The sequence below is a fragment of the Tachyglossus aculeatus genome, chromosome 27, assembly GCF_015852505.1.
Source record: "Tachyglossus aculeatus isolate mTacAcu1 chromosome 27, mTacAcu1.pri, whole genome shotgun sequence".
Classification (NCBI taxonomy): Eukaryota; Metazoa; Chordata; class Mammalia; order Monotremata; family Tachyglossidae; genus Tachyglossus; species Tachyglossus aculeatus.
This window is the reverse complement of record NC_052092.1, coordinates 4,143,121-4,161,520: the sequence shown is the minus strand read 5'-3', so window position 1 is coordinate 4,161,520 and position 18,400 is coordinate 4,143,121. Positions and strand designations below refer to the sequence as shown.

At 53.6% G+C, this 18,400-nt stretch overlaps 1 protein-coding gene across 1 annotated transcript in view; it reads right to left on the bottom strand.

Annotated features, from left to right (window-relative positions):
• The window catches only part of LOC119946445 (cat eye syndrome critical region protein 2), a 92,516-nt gene extending 75,195 nt beyond the window's left edge, over positions 1-17,321 (bottom strand). The window contains 1 exon segment of the mRNA XM_038767740.1: positions 17,229-17,321. The gene's annotated coding sequence lies outside the window, so the exon portion shown is untranslated.
• Positions 17,322-18,400: the final 1,079 nt, after the last annotated feature.

Sequence of the window (18,400 nt, the reverse complement as noted above, 5' to 3'; positions counted from 1 at the left end):
GCGCTTACCGTGTGCAGAGCACTGTACTAAGCGCTTGGGAAGTACAAGTTGGCAACATATAGAGACAGTCCCTACCCAAACAGTGGGCTCACAGTCTAAAAGACTGTTCTAAGCACTAGCACTGTTCTAAGCGCTAGGGTATGTAGAGGGTCATCAGGTTGTCCCAAAGGGGGCTCACAGTCTTAATCCCCATTTTACAGATGAGGTAACTGAGGCTCAGAGAAGGACTTGCCCAGGGTCACACAGCAGACGTGGCGGAGTCGGAATTCGAACCCATGACCTCTGACTCCAAAGCCCGGGCTCTTTCCACTGAGCCACACTGCTTCTCTAATCCCGCGGGGAGGCCTTGGGCGAGTCGCTTCGGCACCCTGGGCCTCGGTTTCCTCCTCTGTGGAAGACAGCTGGTCTCCCTCCTCCTCAGCCAGGGGAGGGGACCGGCGTTCAGAACAGTGCTCGACGCGTAGTAAGCGCTTAATCAACCCCATCGTCATTATCAAGGGACTGGAGGCGTCGCTGCATTGGGGCAGAAATATTGGGGAACTCCCCAAATCGGTCCCCAAATACAGTCCCCTCTAGAGAAGCAGCGTGGCTCAGTGGAAAGAGCCCGGGCTTTGGAGTCGGAGGTCATGGGTTCAAATCCTGACTCCCCCATAATCAATCAATCGTATTTACTGAGTGCTTATTGTGTGCAGAGCACTGTACTAAGCGTTTGGGAAGTCCAAGTTGGCAACATATGGAGACAGTCCCTACCCAACAGTGGTCTCACAGGTCTGCTGTGTGACCTTGGGCAAGTCACTTAATTTCTCTGTGCCTCAGTTACCCCTCATCTGGAAAACGGGGACTAAGACTGTGAGCCCCCCGTGGGACAACCTGGTCACCTTGTAACCTCCCCAGCGCTTAGAATGGTGCTTTGCACCTAGTAAGCGCTTAATAAATGCCATTATTATTATTATTATTATTACAGACTGTCAGCTCATTGTGGGCAGAGAACGTGTCTGTTTATTGTTCTGTAGGGTTCACAGTCTGCTCTGCACATATTAAGTGCTTAATAAATGCCATCATTATTATTATTATTAAATAGGGTTCGCAATCTTAATCCCCATTTTCCAGACGTGGGACCTGAGGCCCAGAGAAATGAAGAGACTTAATGACTATATTATGGTACTTGCTAAGCGCTTACCACGTGCCAGGCGCTGTATTAAGCGCCGGGGCGGAAACGAGCAAACAGGGTTGGCCAGAGTCCCTGTCCCACATGGGGCTCAGAGTCTCAATCCCCATCCTACGGAGGAGGTGACGGGCCCAGAGAAGTGACTGGCCCAAGGTCACAGCGGGCAATCAATCGTATTTATTGAGCGCTTACTGTGTGCAGAGCACTGTACTAAGCGCTTGGGAGACGGAGCCGGGATTAGAACCCAGGTCCTCCTGAGTCCCAAGCTCGATCCACTAGGCCGAACTGCTTCTAAAGGCTCCGCTCGGATGGCCGCTTCTCCGACACCTCGCTCTGTTGTGCTGTGCTTTCCGCGGCGCGCTTACTGTGTGCAGAGCACTGTACTAAACGCTTGGGAGACGGAGACGGGATTAGAACCCAGGTCCTCCTGAGTCCCAAGCTCGATCCACTAGGCCGAACTGCTTCTGAAGGCTCCGCTCGGATGGCCGCTTCTCCGACACCTCGCTCTGTTGCGCTGCGCTTTCCGCGAGCGTGCTTACTGCGTGCAGAGCACTGTACTAAGCGCTTGGGAGACGGAGCCGGGATTAGAACCCAGGTCCTCCTGAGTCCCAAGCTCGATCCACTAGGCCGAACTGCTTCTAAAGGCTCCGCTCGGATGGCCGCTTCTCCGACACCTCGCTCTGTTGCGCTGCGCTTTCCGCGAGCGCGCTTACTGCGTGCAGAGCACTGTACTAAGCGCTTGGGAGACGGAGCCGGGATTAGAACCCAGGTCCTCCTGAGTCCCAAGCTCGATCCACTAGGCCGAACTGCTTCTAAAGGCTCCGCTCGGATGGCCGCTCCTCCGACACCTCGCTCTGTTGCGCTGTGCTTTCCGCGAGCGCGCTTACTGTGTGCAGAGCACTGTACTAAGCGCTTGGGAGACGGAGACGGGATTAGAACCCAGGTCCTCCTGAGTCCCAAGCTCGATCCACTAGGCCGAACTGCTTCTAAAGGCTCCGCTCGGATGGCCGCTTCTCCGACACCTCGCTCTGTTGCGCTGTGCTTTCCGCGGCGCGCTTACTGTGTGCAGAGCACTGTACTAAGCGCTTGGGAGACAGAGCCGGGATTAGAACCCAGGTCATCCTGAGTCCCCAGCTCGATCCACTAGGCCGAACTGCTTCTAAAGGCTCCGCTCGGATGGCCGCTTCTCCGACACCTCGCTCTGTTGCGCTGTGCTTTCCGCGAGCGTGCTTACTGTGTGCAGAGCACTGTACTAAGCGCTTGGGAGACGGAGCCGGGATTAGAACCCAGGTCCCCCTGAGTCCCAAGCTCGATCCACTAGGCCGAACTGCTTCTAAAGGCTCCGCTCGGATGGCCGCTTCTCCGACACCTCGCTCTGTTGCGCTGTGCTTTCCGCGAGCGCTTAGTCCGGCGCTCTGCACACAGGAAGCGCTCAGTAAATAGCACTGGTAGATTGATTGGCTCTGCTTAGAGGCGTGGAGCACACGCTCATGGCTCGGGGTCTAATCGGAAACGCCCCGATGGCAGTGTGGCCTGTTGGAAAGAGCCTGGGGCTGGGAGTTAGGAGGCCTGGGTTTCCATCCCCTCATCATCATCAATCGTATTTATTGAGCGCTTACTGTGTGCGGAGCACTGTACTAAGCGCTTGGGAAGTCCAAGTTGGCAACACATAGAGACAGTCCCCTGTCCATAGGCAGACCCTCCTCACTTCTCCCGGCCTCGGTTTCCTGATCCGCAAAACGGGATTGAGGGCTGGTCTTCTCCGAACGGCCGGGGACCGTGGCCAGTTGGATCGTCGCTTATAATTTAGACACTCAACTCTGTGCTGAGCGCTGGGGTGGATACTGGCAAATTAGGTTGGACCCAGCCCCCGTCCCGCATGGGGGCTCACAGTCTTCCTCCCCATATTACAGATCAATCAATCAATCAATCGTATTTATTGAGCGCTTACTAGGTGCAGAGCACTGTACTAAGCGCTTGGGAAGTACAAATTGGCAACATCTAGAGACAGTCCCCACCCAACAGTGGGCTCACAGTCTAAAAGGGGGAGACAGAGAACAAAATCGAACATACTAACAAAATAAAATAAATAGAATAGATATGTACAAAAAATAAATAAATAAATAGATAGATGGATAGATAGATAAATAAATAAATAAACATAAACAAATAAATATAAATAAATAAATATATATAAATATGAATAAATAAATAAATATAAATAAATAAATAAATAAATATGGATAAATAAATATAAATAAATAAATATAAATGAATATAAATGAATAAATAAATGAAAATAAATAAATAAATGAGTGAATGAATGAATGAATGAATGAATAGAGTAGTATGATAGAGTAATACAGATGAGGGAACTGAGGCCCAGAGAAGAGAAGCCACTTGCCCGGGGTCACCGGGCGGAGTCGAAATTAGAACCCAGGTCCTTCTGAGTCCCCGGCTCTATCCGCGGGCCACGCTGCTTCTCTACTCTACCCACCCCCGGAAAGGGCCAGAGAAGGAGCGCGTAATAAAAACCGCTGTTATGCCCGAACCTCAGTGCGCTCATCACAACCCACGAAGCATCTGTTGGACGGCTTGGAGCACACAATAATGGCAGCAGAGCACGTTGGCGCAGTGGTTAGAGCACCGGCCTGGGCACCAGAAGGACCTGGGTTCTCAACCCGGCTCTGCCCCGCGTCTGCCGTGTGAATACGCTGCCGACTTGTACTTCCCAAGCACTCAGTACAGTGCTCTGCACGCAGTAAGCGCTCAATAAATACGACTGATTGACTCGGGGTAAGTCACTTCACTTCTCTGGGCCCCAGTCCCTTCATCTGTAAAATGGGGATTTAAGAGTAAGAGTGTGAGCCCCATGTGGGACAGGGATTGCGTCCAAATTGATTAATTTGTATCTGCCCCGGTGCATAACACGCTCAATAAATACGATTGAGTGAATGAATGAATGAATAGCACAATGTTTGGCACTTAGCACTTATCAAGTATTATAATAATAATAATAGTAAGGTCAAGGCACTTTGTATGAGGTGCTAGCAGTTGTAATTAATGGTGGGATTCATTAAGCGTTTCCTAAGTGCCAAGCACCATACTAAGCACTCCCCTTTCAGCCTGCTATAGTGTAGTAGTGATAATAATGGCATCTGTGAAGCCCTTACTATGTGCCAGGTACTGTACTAAGCGCTGGGATGGATCCAAGTAAATCGGGTTGGACACGGTCCCCTGTCCCATGTGGGGCTCACAATCCCAATCCCCATTTCATCATCATAATAATAATGATAGCATTTATTAAGCGCTTACTATGTGCAATGCACTGTTCTAAGCGCTGGGGAGGTTACAAGGTGATCAGGTTGTCCCATGGGGGGCTCACAGCCTTCATCCCCATTTTACAGATGAGGGAACTGAGGCCCAGAGAAGTTAAGTGACTTGCCCAAAGTCACACAGCTGAAAATTGGCGGAGCCGGGATTTGAACCCATGACCTCTGACTCCAAAGCCCAGGCTCCTTCCACTGAGCCACGCTGCTTCTCTTGACAAAGGTCAAGGCACTTTGTATGAGGTGCTAGCAGTTGTAATTAATGGTGGGATTCATTAAGCGTTTACTAAGTGCCAAGCACCACACTAAGCACTCCCCTTTCAGCCTGCTATAGTGTAGTAGTGATAATGATCAATCAATCGTATTTATTGAGCGCTTACTGTGTGCAGAGCACTGGACTAAGCGCTTGGGAAGTACAAGTTGGCAACATATACTGGCATCTGTGAAGCCCTTGCTACGTTCCAGGTACTGTACTAAGCGCTGGGATGGATCCAAGTAAATCGGGTTGGACACGGTCCCCTGTCCCATGTGGGGCTCACAATCCCAATCCCCATTTTATAATAATAATGATAGCATTTATTAAGCGCTTACTATGTGCAAAGCACTGCTCTAAGCGCTGGGGAGGTTACAAGGTGATCAGGTTGTCCCACGGGGGGGCTCACAGTCTTCATCCCCATTTGACAGAGGAGGCAACTGAGGCCCAGGGTCGTGAAGTGACTTGCCCAAGGACACACAGCAGACAAATGGCGGAGACGGGATTAGAATCCGTTCTGCCATGCTGCTTCCCTTCAGCGCTTAGAACAGTGCTTTGCACATAATAAGCGCTTAATAAATACCATTATTATTATTATTGTTATTGTACTCTCCCAAATACCTAGTACAGATTTCTGCACATAGTAAGCGCTCAATAAATACGACTGATTGATTGGGGTAGATAGAGTATAATCAGATCAGGCACAACCTCTGTCGCAACAGGGGCTCACCCTTGGAAGTGGGAGGGAGAACAGGTACTGACTCCCCATTGGACGGATGAGGAAACGGAGGCCGGGAGATAATAATAATAATAATAATAATAATAATAACAACAACAATGGCATTTGTTAAGCACTTACTATGTGCAAAGCACTGTTCTAAGCTCTGGGGAGGGACACAAGGTGATCAGGTTATCCTGCGTAGGGCTCACAGTCATCATCCCCATTTTACAGCTGAGGGAACTGAGGCTCCAAGGTCACACAGCAGACATGTGGCGGAGCCGGGATTCGAACCCATGACCTCCGACTCCAAAGCCCGGGCTCTTTCCACTGAGCCACGCTGCTCCTTGGGAGATGTGAAGTGACTTGCCCAGGGTCCCACAAACAGGGCAGCGGCAGAGCCGGGCTCTTTCCCCCAGGCCCCCCGCGGTGCTTCCCAAGGAGTCCTTTACCAAGAGGAGCAGTGTGGCCCAGTGGCTACAGCCCGAATCTGGGAATCAGAAGGATCTGGGTTCTAAATCCGGCTCCGCCACTTGTCCTTTTAGACTGTGAGCCCTCTGTTGGGTAGGGACCGTCTCTATATGTTGCCAACTTGGACTTCCCAAGCGCTTAGTACAGTGCTCTGCACACAGTAAGCGCTCAATAAATGATGATAATGATGATGCTGGGTGACCTAGGGCAAGTCGCTTCACTTCCCTGGGCCTCAGTTTCCTCATCTGGGATTTAATAATAATAATAATGGCATTTATTAAGCACTGTTCTAAGCGCTGGGGAGGTTGCAAGGAGATCAGGTTGTCCCACGGCGGGGCTCACAGTCTTAATCCCCATTTTACAGATGAGGTAACTGAGGCTCAGAGAAGTTAAGTGACTTGCCCAAGGTCACACAGCGGACATGTGGCGGAGTCGGAATTCAAACCCATGACCCCTGACTCCAAATCCCATGCTCTTTCCAATGAGCCACACTGCCTACTTTGTTAATATGTTTTGTGTTGTTCTCTGTCTCCCCCTTCTAGACCGTGAGCCCACTGTTGGGTAGGGACCGTCTCTAGATGTTGCCAACTTGGACTTCCCAAGCGCTTAGTACAGCGCTCTGCACATATTAAGCGCTCAATAAATACGATTGAATGAATGAATGAATGAACACCACAATTATTATTATTCTCTTGTACTTCCCAAGACTGTGAGCCCCCCGTGGGACAACCTAATCACCTTGTTTCCCCCTCTGCGCTTAGAACAGTGCTTTGCACATAGTCAGCGCTTAACAAATACCATTATTATTAGTAGTAGTCTGCACATAGTAAGCGCTCAATAAATATGGTTGAATGAATGAATACCACAATTATTATTATTCTCTTGTACTTCCCAAGACTGTGAGCCCCCAGTGGGACAACCTGATCACCTTGTTTCCCCCTCTGCGCTTAGAACAGTGCTTTGCACATAGTCAGCGCTTAACAAACACCATTATTATTATTAGCACAGTGCTCTGCACATAGTAAGCGCTCAATAAATACGACTGAATGAATGAATGAATGGGCCTCACTTCCCTCATCTGTACATAGGGGATTAAGACTGTGAGCCTCGTGTCTCCCCCTTTTAGACTGTGAGCCCACTGTTGGGTAGGGACCTCTCTATATGTTGCCAACTTGTCCTTCCCAAGCGCTTAGTACAGTGCTCTGCACACAGTAAGCGCTCAATAAATACGATTGATTGATTGACTGATTGATTGTGGGACGGGAGACTGGGTCCAACCTGACTAGCTTCAACCTACCGCAGTGTGAGCCTCGCCCACTGTTGGGTAGGGACTGTCTCTATATGTTGCCAACTTGTCCTTCCCAAGCGCTTAGTACAGTGCTCTGCACACAGTAAGCGCTCAATAAATACGACTGATTGATTGATTGATTGATTGTGGGACCGGGGACCGTGTCCTACCTGACTAGCTTCAACCTACCGCAGTGTGAGCCTCGCCCACTGTTGGGTAGGGATTGTATATGTTGCCAACTTGTCCTTCCCAAGCGCTTAGTACAGTGCTCTGCACACAGTAAGCGCTCAATAAATACGATTGATTGATTGACTGATTGATTGTGGGACTGGGTCCAACCTGACTAGCTTCAACCTACCGCAGTGTGAGCCTCGCCCACTGTTGGGTAGGGACTGTCTCTATATGTTGCCAACTTGTCCTTCCCAAGCGCTTAGTCCAGTGCTCTGCACACAGTAAGCGCTCAACAAATACGATTGATTGATTGATTGATTGTGGGATTGATTGTGGGACGGGGGACTGTGTCCAACCTGACTAGCTTCAACCTCCCGCAGTGTGAGCCTCTTGTGGGACTGGGGACTGTGTCCAGCCTGATTAGCTTCAACCGACTGCAGTGTTTAGCACAGTGTCTGGAAGATAGTAACTGTTTAACAAATATCATTCCAAAAAAAAGTCCGGGGGCGTCGCTGCCTTTGGAATGGGATAGAAACAGATAGGTCAGCCCCTCACCCAGCTGCCCAGGGGATGTGTGCTCTGAGGGGGTTGAGTCCCAGCTGGCTAGAAAGACCCCCCCTAATTCCCTCCACCCCCTCCCCAAAACCCACCCTGGGGGAAGGGAGAAGAGAAGAGCGGCTTTAAATCACAGAACCAAAGGAAACCAGGAAGAAAGGAGCCGTGGGCCTTCTGGTCAACCCCCGGGCTGCCGGGGCAGAGGTTTTCAAACAATCTCAACAATCTCTTCAGCTGGCCCTGGAAACCAACTGGGACATTCCCAGCCTCTCCTCTAAGGAAACCCTAAGTCTCCTCCCCCCCCAGTCTTTTCTCCAGGAGGCCCCTTCCTGGCTTTTCCTCCTCCTGCCTCGGTTGTGATGGGATGGATGGGATTTCTCCCCCTTTTAGACTGTGAGCCCACTGTTGGGTAGGGACTGTCTCTAGATGTTGCCAATTTGTACTTCCCAAGTGCTCTGCATGTAGTAAGCGCTCAATAAATACGACTGATGATGATGATTGAGGAGGGCCGGGGGTCCGTAGTCCGGGTTAAAAACCAGGTGTCCCCCCCAAAAAAGAGTCACCCTGCCCAGTGAAACCAGTCCTGCTGCTCCCCGCCCCACCCACCTCCCCAGATCCAGTTGGTTTTTTAAGTATTTAAAGGTGTCGGTTGAGCGTTTACTACTCGATGGGTACTGTGCGAAGCGCTGGGGTAGATACAAGTTTGGATTCGGTCTCCGTCCCCACATAGTAATAATAATAATAACAATAATGGCATTTATTAAACGCTTACTATGTGTACTGTGCGAAGCGCTGGGGCAGGTACAAGTTTGGATTCGGTCTCCGTCCCCACATAATAATAATAATAATAATGATAATGATGGCATTTATTAAATGCTTACTATGTGTACTGTGCGAAGCGCTGGGGTAGATACAAGTTTGGATTCGGTCTCCGTCCCCACATAATAATGATGGCATTTATTAAGTGCTTACTATGTGTACTGTGCGAAGCGCTGGGGTAGATACAAGTTTGGATTAGGTCTCCGTCCCCACATAATAATAATAATGATGGCATTTATTAAGCGCTTACTATATGTACTGTGCGAAGCGCTGGGGTAGATACAAGTTTGGATTCGGTCTCCGTCCCCACATAATAATGATGGCATTTATTAAGTGCTTACTATGTGTACTGTGCGAAGCGCTGGGGTAGATACAAGTTTGGATTAGGTCTCCGTCCCCACATAATAATAATAATGATGGCATTTATTAAGCGCTTACTATATGTACTGTGCGAAGCGCTGGGGTAGATACAAGTTTGGATTCGGTCTCCGTCCCCACATAATAATAATAACGATGGCATTTATTAAGAGCTTACTATGTGTACTGTGTGAAGCGCTGGGGTAGATACAAGTTTGGATTCGGTCTCCGTCCCCACATAATAATAATAATGATGGCATTTATTAAGCGCTTACAATGTGTACTGTGCGAAGCGCTGAGGTAGATACAGGTTTGGATTCGGTCTCCGTCCCCACATAATAATAATAATAATAATGATGATGGCATTTATTAAGCGCTTACTATGTGTACTGTGCGAAGCGCTGGGGTAGATACAAGTTTGGATTCGGTCTCCGTCCCCACATAATAATAATAATGATGATGATGGCTTTTATTAAGCGCTTACTATGTGCAAAGCACTGTTCTAAGCGCTGGGGAGTTTACAAGGTGATCAGGTTGTCCCACGGGGGGCTCACAGTCTTAATCCCCATTTTACAGATGAGGGAACTGAGGCACAGAGAAGTGAAGTGACTTGCCCAAAGTCACCCAGCTGACAGTTGGCAGAGCCAGGATTTGAACCCATGACCTCTGACTCCAAAGCCCTTGCTCTTTCCACTGAGCCACGCTGCTTCCCATAATAACGGCATTTATTAAGCACTTACTATGTGCAAAGCACTGTTCTAAGCGCTGGGGAGGTTACAAGGAGATCAGGTTGTCCCACAGGAGGCTCACAGTCTTCATCCCATTGTACAGATGAGGGAACTGGGGCACGGAGAAGTGAAGTGACTTGCCCAAAGTCACACAGCTGACAATTGGCAGAGCCGGGATTCGAACCCACGATCTCTGACTCCAAAGTCCGGGCTCTTTCCACTGAGCCACGCTGCTTCTCATCTCCATTTTACAGAGGAGGCCCTGCCCGAGGTCACCCAGCAGACAAGCGGAGGAGCCAGGATTAGAACCCAGGTCCTTCAACTCCAGGCAAGGTCCAACTTCCAACCTCAGTCCTCATCCATAACTACGTCCATCCCCAGCCCTCGATCGACTAATCAATATTTATCGCCTGCCGTGTGCAGAGCACTGGACTGAGCGCTTGGGAGAGTTCGGTCAAGTACAAATGCCATCATCATTTTTATTATTATTATTATTCAAGCCTACTTTGCGCAGAACGCTGGACTGAGCGCTTGGGAGAGTCCGACAGAGCTAGGAGCCACGGACGCTGGACGGAGTTGGGGCGGGAGGGGTCCAAACATGGAAAAAAAATTTACAGGGAGGACGGAGTTGGGGAGGGAGGGGTCCAAACAAGGAAATAAATTTACAGATAGGATAGTGGACTATTTATTTTATTTTGTTAGTATGTTTGGTTTTGTTCTCCGTCTCCCCCTTTTAGACTGTGAGCCCGCTGTTGGGTAGGGACCGTCTCTATATGTTGCCAACTTGGACTTCCCAAGCGCTTAGTCCAGTGCTCTGCACACAGTAAGCGCTCAATAAATACGATTGATTAATTGATTGCTGATTTTATTTTGTTAGTATGTTTGGTTTTGTTCTCTGTCTCCCCCTTCTAGACTGCGAGCCCGCTGTTGGGTAGGGACCGTCTCTAGATGTTGCCAACTTGTACTTCCCAAGCGCTTAGTCCAGTGCTCTGAACACAGTAAGCTCTCAATAAATACGATTGATTGATACGTGCGGGAGTTATAGTGGACGATTGTATGCCCCTCCAGGGGCGGGTGCAGGAGACCTCAACTAGGGAAGACTTCCTGGAGGAGATGGCATTTCAGAAGCGGGGGGGGGGGGGGGGGGGGGGGGGGGGGGGGGGGGGAAGCGCTATCTGTTCTAAACGACAGGGCCGACTTTGGAAAAGGCAGAGAGGGAATTAAAGTGGGGTTGGGGGCTGGGGGAGACGAGCAACTTCCCCTCGTCCCCCTCCCCTCCCAAGGGGCAGAGGCCGGCCGAAATGGCCGAAATGGCGGCCGGCGACCCAGTGAAAGGGGATGAGGGTGGCAGCGGGGTGGTCGGTGGGCGCTCGGGGGTGATGGGGGGGTTGCCCCCCTCCATGGGACTTGGCATGGTTGGCCGGCCCTGCTTGGCATCTTGGCCTTCCCTTTTAGGGGGTCCCAAGCCAGGGTTGGGGGGCGGGAGGGAGGGGTCCCCATCCTCCCCCCAGGGGGTTCCCACTCTCCGATGAGGGAACTGAGGCCCAGAGATGTGAAGTGACTTGCCCGAAGTCACCCAGCTGGCAAGTGGCGGAGCCGGGATTCAAACCCACGACCTCTGACTCCCAAAACCGGGCTCTTTCCACTGAGCCACGCTCCCCTGGCCCAGTCATCATCATCATCAATCGTATTTATTGAGCGCTTACTATGTGCAGGGCACTGGAATAAGTGCTTGGGAAGTACAAATTGGCAACACATAGAGACAGCCCCTACCCAACAGTGGGCTCACAGTCTAAAACGGGGAGACAGAGAACAAACCAAACATACTAACAAAATAAAATAAATAGAATAGATATGTACAAATAAAATTTGTCAGTCGACCAGGACTGGTCGCGGGGAGGGCCTAAGGCCCAACGGACAACTACGGGTAAGGCGGCAGGAGCAGGGGGGACGGGGTCCTCATCTAATAAGAAACTTTGCTAAGTTTTACATTAATAATAACAATCATAATGGCATCTATACTCTATTTCTCTATATTCTATCTATTACTCTATTTATCACTCTATTTTACTTGTACATATCTATTCTATTTGTTTTATTTTGTTGGTATGTTTGGTTTTGTTCTCTGTCTCCCCCTTTTAGACTGTGAGCCCGTTATTGGGTCCGTTCCCTTTCCCACAGCACCTGTATATTTGTATATGTGTTTGTACATATTTATTACTCTATTGACTGATTGATTTTACTTGTACATATCTATTCTATTTGTTTTATTTTGTTGGTATGTTTGGTTTTGTTCTCTGTCTCCCCCTTTTAGACTGTGAGCCCGTTATTGGGTCCGTTCCCTTTCCCACAGCACCTGTATATTTGTATATGTGTTTGTACATATTTATTACTCTACTGATTGACTGATTGATTTTACTTGTACATATCTATTCTATTTGTTTTATTTTGTTGGTATGTTTGGTTTTGTTCTCTGTCTCCCCCTTTTAGACTGTGAGCCCGTTATTGGGTCCGTTCCCTTTCCCACAGCACCTGTATATTTGTATATGTGTTTGTACATATTTATTACTCTACTTATTGATTGATTGATTTTACTTGTCCATATCTACTCTGTTTTATTTTGTTGGTATGTTTGGTTTCATTCTCTGTCTCCCCCTTTCAGACGGTGAGCCCGTTATTGGGTCCGTTCCCTTTCCCACGGCACCTGTATGTTTGTATATGTGCTTGTACATATTTATTACTCTACTTATTGATTGACTGATTTTACTTGTACATATCCATTCTATTTGTTTTATTTTGTTGGTATGTTTGGTTTCGTTCTCTGTCTCCCCCTTCTAGACCGTGAACCCACTGTTGGGTAGGGACCGTCTCTATATGTTGCCGACTTGGACTTCCCAAGCGCTTAGTACAGTGCTCTGCACACAGTAAGTGCTCAATAAATACGATTAATTGATTGATTGATTGATTGCCCCGGGTTCACCAGGGGCTCCTGAGGGGCGGGGAGACCCTGCCACAGTTGCCAGCTCTTCCCCCGCCGCCGCCGCCGCGAGCCGTTAGCTCGCCCCAACCCCTTGGGGAGAGTGGTCTGCCCGTTTCCGGGGGCCAGCTGGACCGTCTCCCCTCGGGGTTGTCACTCGCCTCCTTCGCCACTCCCCGGCGTTTTATTTTTAAGCGGCAGCCGTTTGGCAACTTTTGAGGTGATTTACCAGTCAAACCCGAAGGCCTCGCGACGGTTGCGAGAGCCGGGCGCCTCGATTTTGTGTGTAAACTGAAATGGCTTCGTCGGCTGGGACCGCTTCTGAAAAACGTGTGATTTACCGGCTCTTAAGGCCGGCGTGACCGGGGGTTATTCTCACATAAAACGCTGTCAGCTTTCGGCATATACTTTAAATACAGCGCGGACGCGTGGGAAAAAAAAAGGATCGACGTTATTTCCAGAGCCCGCTAACGGCCGGGGGCCGACGGCGCCTCTCCCGCGAGTTCGAGTGGCCATAACTCTTTCGCGCCTCGGACCCGGGACGTTTCGCCGCCGCGGACACTTGGAAGTCCCTGAAATTCAGCAGCCCTAGGTCGCGCCGGGGTCCGGTCCTGCACTTGGGCCATTAAACGCCCCAAGATCTTTGAGTGATTCCACGCCGTGTTGTCTCCCTGCTAAGATCTTCGTGGGTGGCTTGAGTCTGAGGAGCCACAATGCCCTTTTGGGCAATGCCAACCTACCCTTTCCAAGACGGTCCAGCCACCAAACTTCAGGGACGCCCCTGCCTTCCTCCATTTTGCCTTTCCCTTGACTGACCGCCTCCAGGGCTACTCGAAAGACCGGGATCCGACTGGTCCAGCTGCCTCTCTGGCCTAAAGCGACCCCATTTTACCTCATCCAGTTGGTAGGCTGCCACGGCCCAACTTAAATCGATCGTATTTATCGCGCCGAGCCCCGTACGAAGCGCTCGGGAGAGTCCGACGCGACAATCTAGCAGACGTCCCCTGCCCGCGGAGAGCTTACAGTCTGGGGGCTACTTCGCTCTGGGCTGGGGGGGGTCACCCTCGCCAGAGAAAGCGGTGCCCGGAAAGCCACTTTTGCCATCCACTCTGGAGTCTGAGAACGCTCAGCGGCGGACGAAAATTATTCCATCTGCTGGAAACAGATGGGAAACCCCAGGTTTAATCACATTGTTATAAGCGGCTTAAGACCTGGAAGTATCTAAGACGGAGGCCCGGGAAGCGGGGCGGCGAGGAGGGGCGGGGGTGTTTATCCGAGTACGTTTCTCTCCCATCTCTCCCCCCTTGGAGTTTATTTTCTAGATTGCCAAAACTGAGGCACCCCCAGACAGGAAGCACGAGTCGACTCTTAATGAAGGGCGAAATGACAATGTACCCTTTCACTCCGCTCGCCCTGAAAACGCAAGAATGGTCCGTCCGGAACAAACCGGGCCCAAGTTTCAAGGAAGAGAGGTCCATCCGGCCCGCCGGGTCTGGGGGGTGAAAAATCCTTCCAAGGAGGTGCGGTTTGGGCTGGCTAAAGAAAGGGGGATGATCCCACGTCCGGGGCAGGGGGGTTCGGGAATAACTCTCTGGAAGGCGTTCACCCGAGGGAAAAAAAGGAAACACAACGGACCAAAATGGACCCCGGGCCCTGGAACGAGGGATGTTCTCCGTCCACCTCCAAAATGGGAATGAAGAAAACGAGCCAGGAGAGAGCCAAGCTGACATGTCCCCCTTGAGTCCCTGGAGCAGGACATTCAGGTTTCCCTCCCCAACACACACGCACACAACTTTCTGTCTCTGCCCCCCCCCTCCTTTACAACTATACCCACGGGCCCCAACTGGGACCCCAGCCCCTTCTTTTTGGGGTGACACACCCACACACCCCTTGCCCCCACCCAGGACCCTCTCCCAAGGTCCCTGATTGTGAGCCCGTTGTTGGGGTTGCCGACTTGTACTTCCCAAGCGCTCAGTCCAGTGCTCGGCACCCAGTAAGCGCTCAATAAATACGATTGCATGAATGAATCTCTCACACACACAACACTCACAATCTCTCTGATCCCTATCCAGGACCCACCTCCTCTCCCAAGTTCTCTCTCACACACAGAGACACACACAACACTCACAATCTCTCTGATCCCTATCCAGGACCCACCCTCTCCCAAATTCTCTCTCACATACACACACACAAAACATCATCAATCGTATTTATTGAGCGCTTACTGTGTGCAGAGCACTGTACTAAGCGCTTGGGAAGTACAAGTTGGCAACACATAGAGACAGTCCCTACCCAACAGTGGGCTCACAGTCTAAAAGACTCTAAAACACTCACAATCTCTCTGATCCCTATCCAGGGCCCACCCTCTCTCCCAAGTTCTCTCTCTCTCTCTCACACACACACGCACAAAAAAAACCACTCACAATCTCTCTGATCCCTATCCAGGACCCACCCTCCCTCCCAAGTTCTCTCTCACATACAGACACACACACATCACTCACAATCTCTCTGATCCCTATCCAGGACCCACCCTCTCTCCCAAGTTCTCTCTCATACACAGAGACACAAACACACAACCCCGTCTCTCTCCGGTCCCCACCCAGGCCTCACCGTATCTCCCAAGTTCTCTCTCTCCCCCTTGGGGTCTCTCTCTCTCTCTCTCACACACACACACACACACCACTCACAATCTCTCTGTTCCCTATCCAGGACCCACCCTCTCTCCCAAGTTCTCTCTCATACACAGAGACACAAACACACAACATCGTCTCTCTCCGGTCCCCACCCAGGCCTCACCGTATCTCCCAAGTTCTCTCTCTCCCCCTTGGGGTCTCTCTCTCTCTCTCTCTCTCTCTCTCTCTCTCTCTCTCTCACACACACACACACACACACACACACACACACACACCACTCACAATCTCTCTGATCCCTATCCAGGACCCACCCTCTCTCCCAAGTTCTCTCTCACCCACAGACACAAACACACAACCCCGTCTCTCTCCGGTCCCCACCCAGGACTCACCGTATCTCCCAAGTTCTCTCTCTCCCCCTTGGGGTCTGTCTCTCTCTCTCTCTCTCTCACACACACACACACACACACACACACACACACACAAACACACAGCATGGTCTCCCTCCGGTCCCCACCCAGGACTCACCGTATTTCCCAAGTTCTCTCTCTCCCCCTTGGGGTCTCTTTCTCTCTCCCCCCCCCCCCCCCTTGGGGTCTCTCTCTCTCTCTCTCTCTCACACACACACACACACACACCAACACCACCACCTCTCTCCGGTCCCCACCCAGGCCTCACCGTATCTCCCAAGTTCTCTCCCTCTCCCCCCCCTTGGGGTCTCTCTCTCTCTCTCACACACACACAAACACACAACGCCGTCTCTCTCCGCTCCCCACCCAGGCCTCACCGTATCTCCCAAGTTCTCTCTCTCCCCCTTGGGGGTCTCTTTCTCTCTCTCTCTCTCACACACACCCCCACCCCACCCGCCGTCTCCCTCCGGTCCCCACCTCGGACTCAGCCTCTGTCCCGAGTTGAGGTCTCCCGTCCCCCCCCCCCCCCCCCCCGCGCTGGGGTCTGTCTGGCCGTGGCCCAGGCCCCCCCCCCCCCCCCGCTGCCCGCAGGCTCCCCTCCCGGGGCCCTCCCCCAACTTCCCTCACTCCTTTGGGATCTCGTGCGTGTGGGGACGGGGACACACACACACACACACACACACACACACACACTCTCTCTCTCTCCCTCTCCCCCTGACCCCACCCATTGATCCAAGCCCTTTCCCTCGGGGGTCTCACTCACTCACACACACACAAACACACACACTCACTCTCTCTCTCTCTCTCTCCCTGACCCCACCCACTGATCCAAGCCCTTTCCCTCGGGGGTCTCACTCACACTCACACCCCCCCCCCCCGCCCCAGCGTCCCTCGCCCCCTTGGAGGACCGAGGGGTGTGTGTGTGTGTGTGTCTCTGTGTCTGTGTGTGTCTCTGTCTCGGATTGTCGCGCGCGCGGAGGGAATGGTCTCCGCCAACGACTCCCGCCCAGGACCGTCCCCCACTGCCCCTCGCCCCCCGGGGGTCGCGCTCGCAGACACACACACACACACACACCCGCTGACCCCTCCCCAACCCCCTCTCATCGTCCCCCTCCCGGGGACCCTCCCCCCCCCAAAGCCCCTTGTGGGGGGAAGGAGGGGAGGGTCTCCTCCGTCTCGGGCCCACACACGGGGACACACAGACGGACCGGGGGGCGGGGGGGGCGGCGGGACCCCCCCCCCCCCGGACGGCTCCCTCCCCAAATTGGGGGCAGACCTCCCAGCCCCACACACACACACACACACACACAGACACACCCCCGACGGACGGAGGCGCGGGCGCCCCGGGTCTGACCTCGATCTCGAAGTCCGGCAGCCTGAAGGCGGTGCGGAAGAGGGAGCAGAAGTGGGCGATGGCGGGGACCTCCCACCAGGAGCGGAGCTCGCCCAGCCCCCGGCCGGCGGCCGGCCCCGCCGCCAGACCCCGGACCGCCGCGCCCGCCGCGCCCGCCGCCCCCGCCGCGCCGCCCTCCTCCTCGGGACGCATGGCCCGGGGGGGGTCCGGCCGGGGCCGCGGTGCGCTAGGCCCGGCGGGGCCGGCGGAGGCGGAGGCGGAGGCGGAGGGCTCCCATGGCGCGGCTCCGGCGGCCGCCCCCCCCCCGGCTCCATCCACTGGCCGCCGCGCCGCGCCGTCCCGGCCTAACAGATGGGGCTCGGGGGGCGGGGCCCGGCCCGGACCGGCACGGGCCGACCAATCGCGGACGCCCGGGGGCCCGGGGGCCCGGGGCGCCACCAATGGGGGACGCCCGGGGCCCCGAGGGGGCGGGGACCGGCCAATGGGGGCGGTCCGGAGACCGGAGGGGGCGGGGGCCGGCCAATGGGGGCGGCCCGGAGCCCGGAGGGGGCTGAGTCTGGCCAATGGGGGCGGCCCGGAGCTCGGAGGGGGCGGGGGCTGGCCGATGGGGGCGGCCCGAAGCCCGGAGGGGGCGGGGGCCGGCCAATGGGGCGGCCCGGAGCTCGGAGGGGGCGGAGTCGGGCCAATGGGGGCGGCCCGGAGCCCGGAGGGGGCGGGGTCTGACCAATGGGGGCGGCCCGGAGCCCGGAGGGGGCGGGGGCCGGCCAATAGGGGCGGCCCGGAGCCCGGAGGGGGCTGAGTCCGGCCAATGGGGGCGGCCCGGAGCTCGGAGGGGGCGGGGGCTGGCCAATGGGGGCGGCCCGGAGCCCGGAGGGGGCGGGGTCAGAGCGCTGAGGGGCGGGGCCCGGCCAATGGGGGCGGCCCGGAGCCCGGAGGGGGCTGAGTCTGGCCAATGGGGGCGGCCCGGAGCCCGGAGGGGACGAAGTCTGACCAATGGGGGCGGCCTGGAGGGGGCGGGGCTGGCCGGAGCCCGGAGGGGGAGGGTCAGAGCGCTGAGGGGCGGGGCCCGGCCGAAGGGGGCGACCCGGAGCCCGGAGGGGGCGGAGTCTGACTAAAGGAGGCAGCCCGGAGGGGGCGGGGACTGACCAATGAGGGACGCCCGGAGCCGGAGG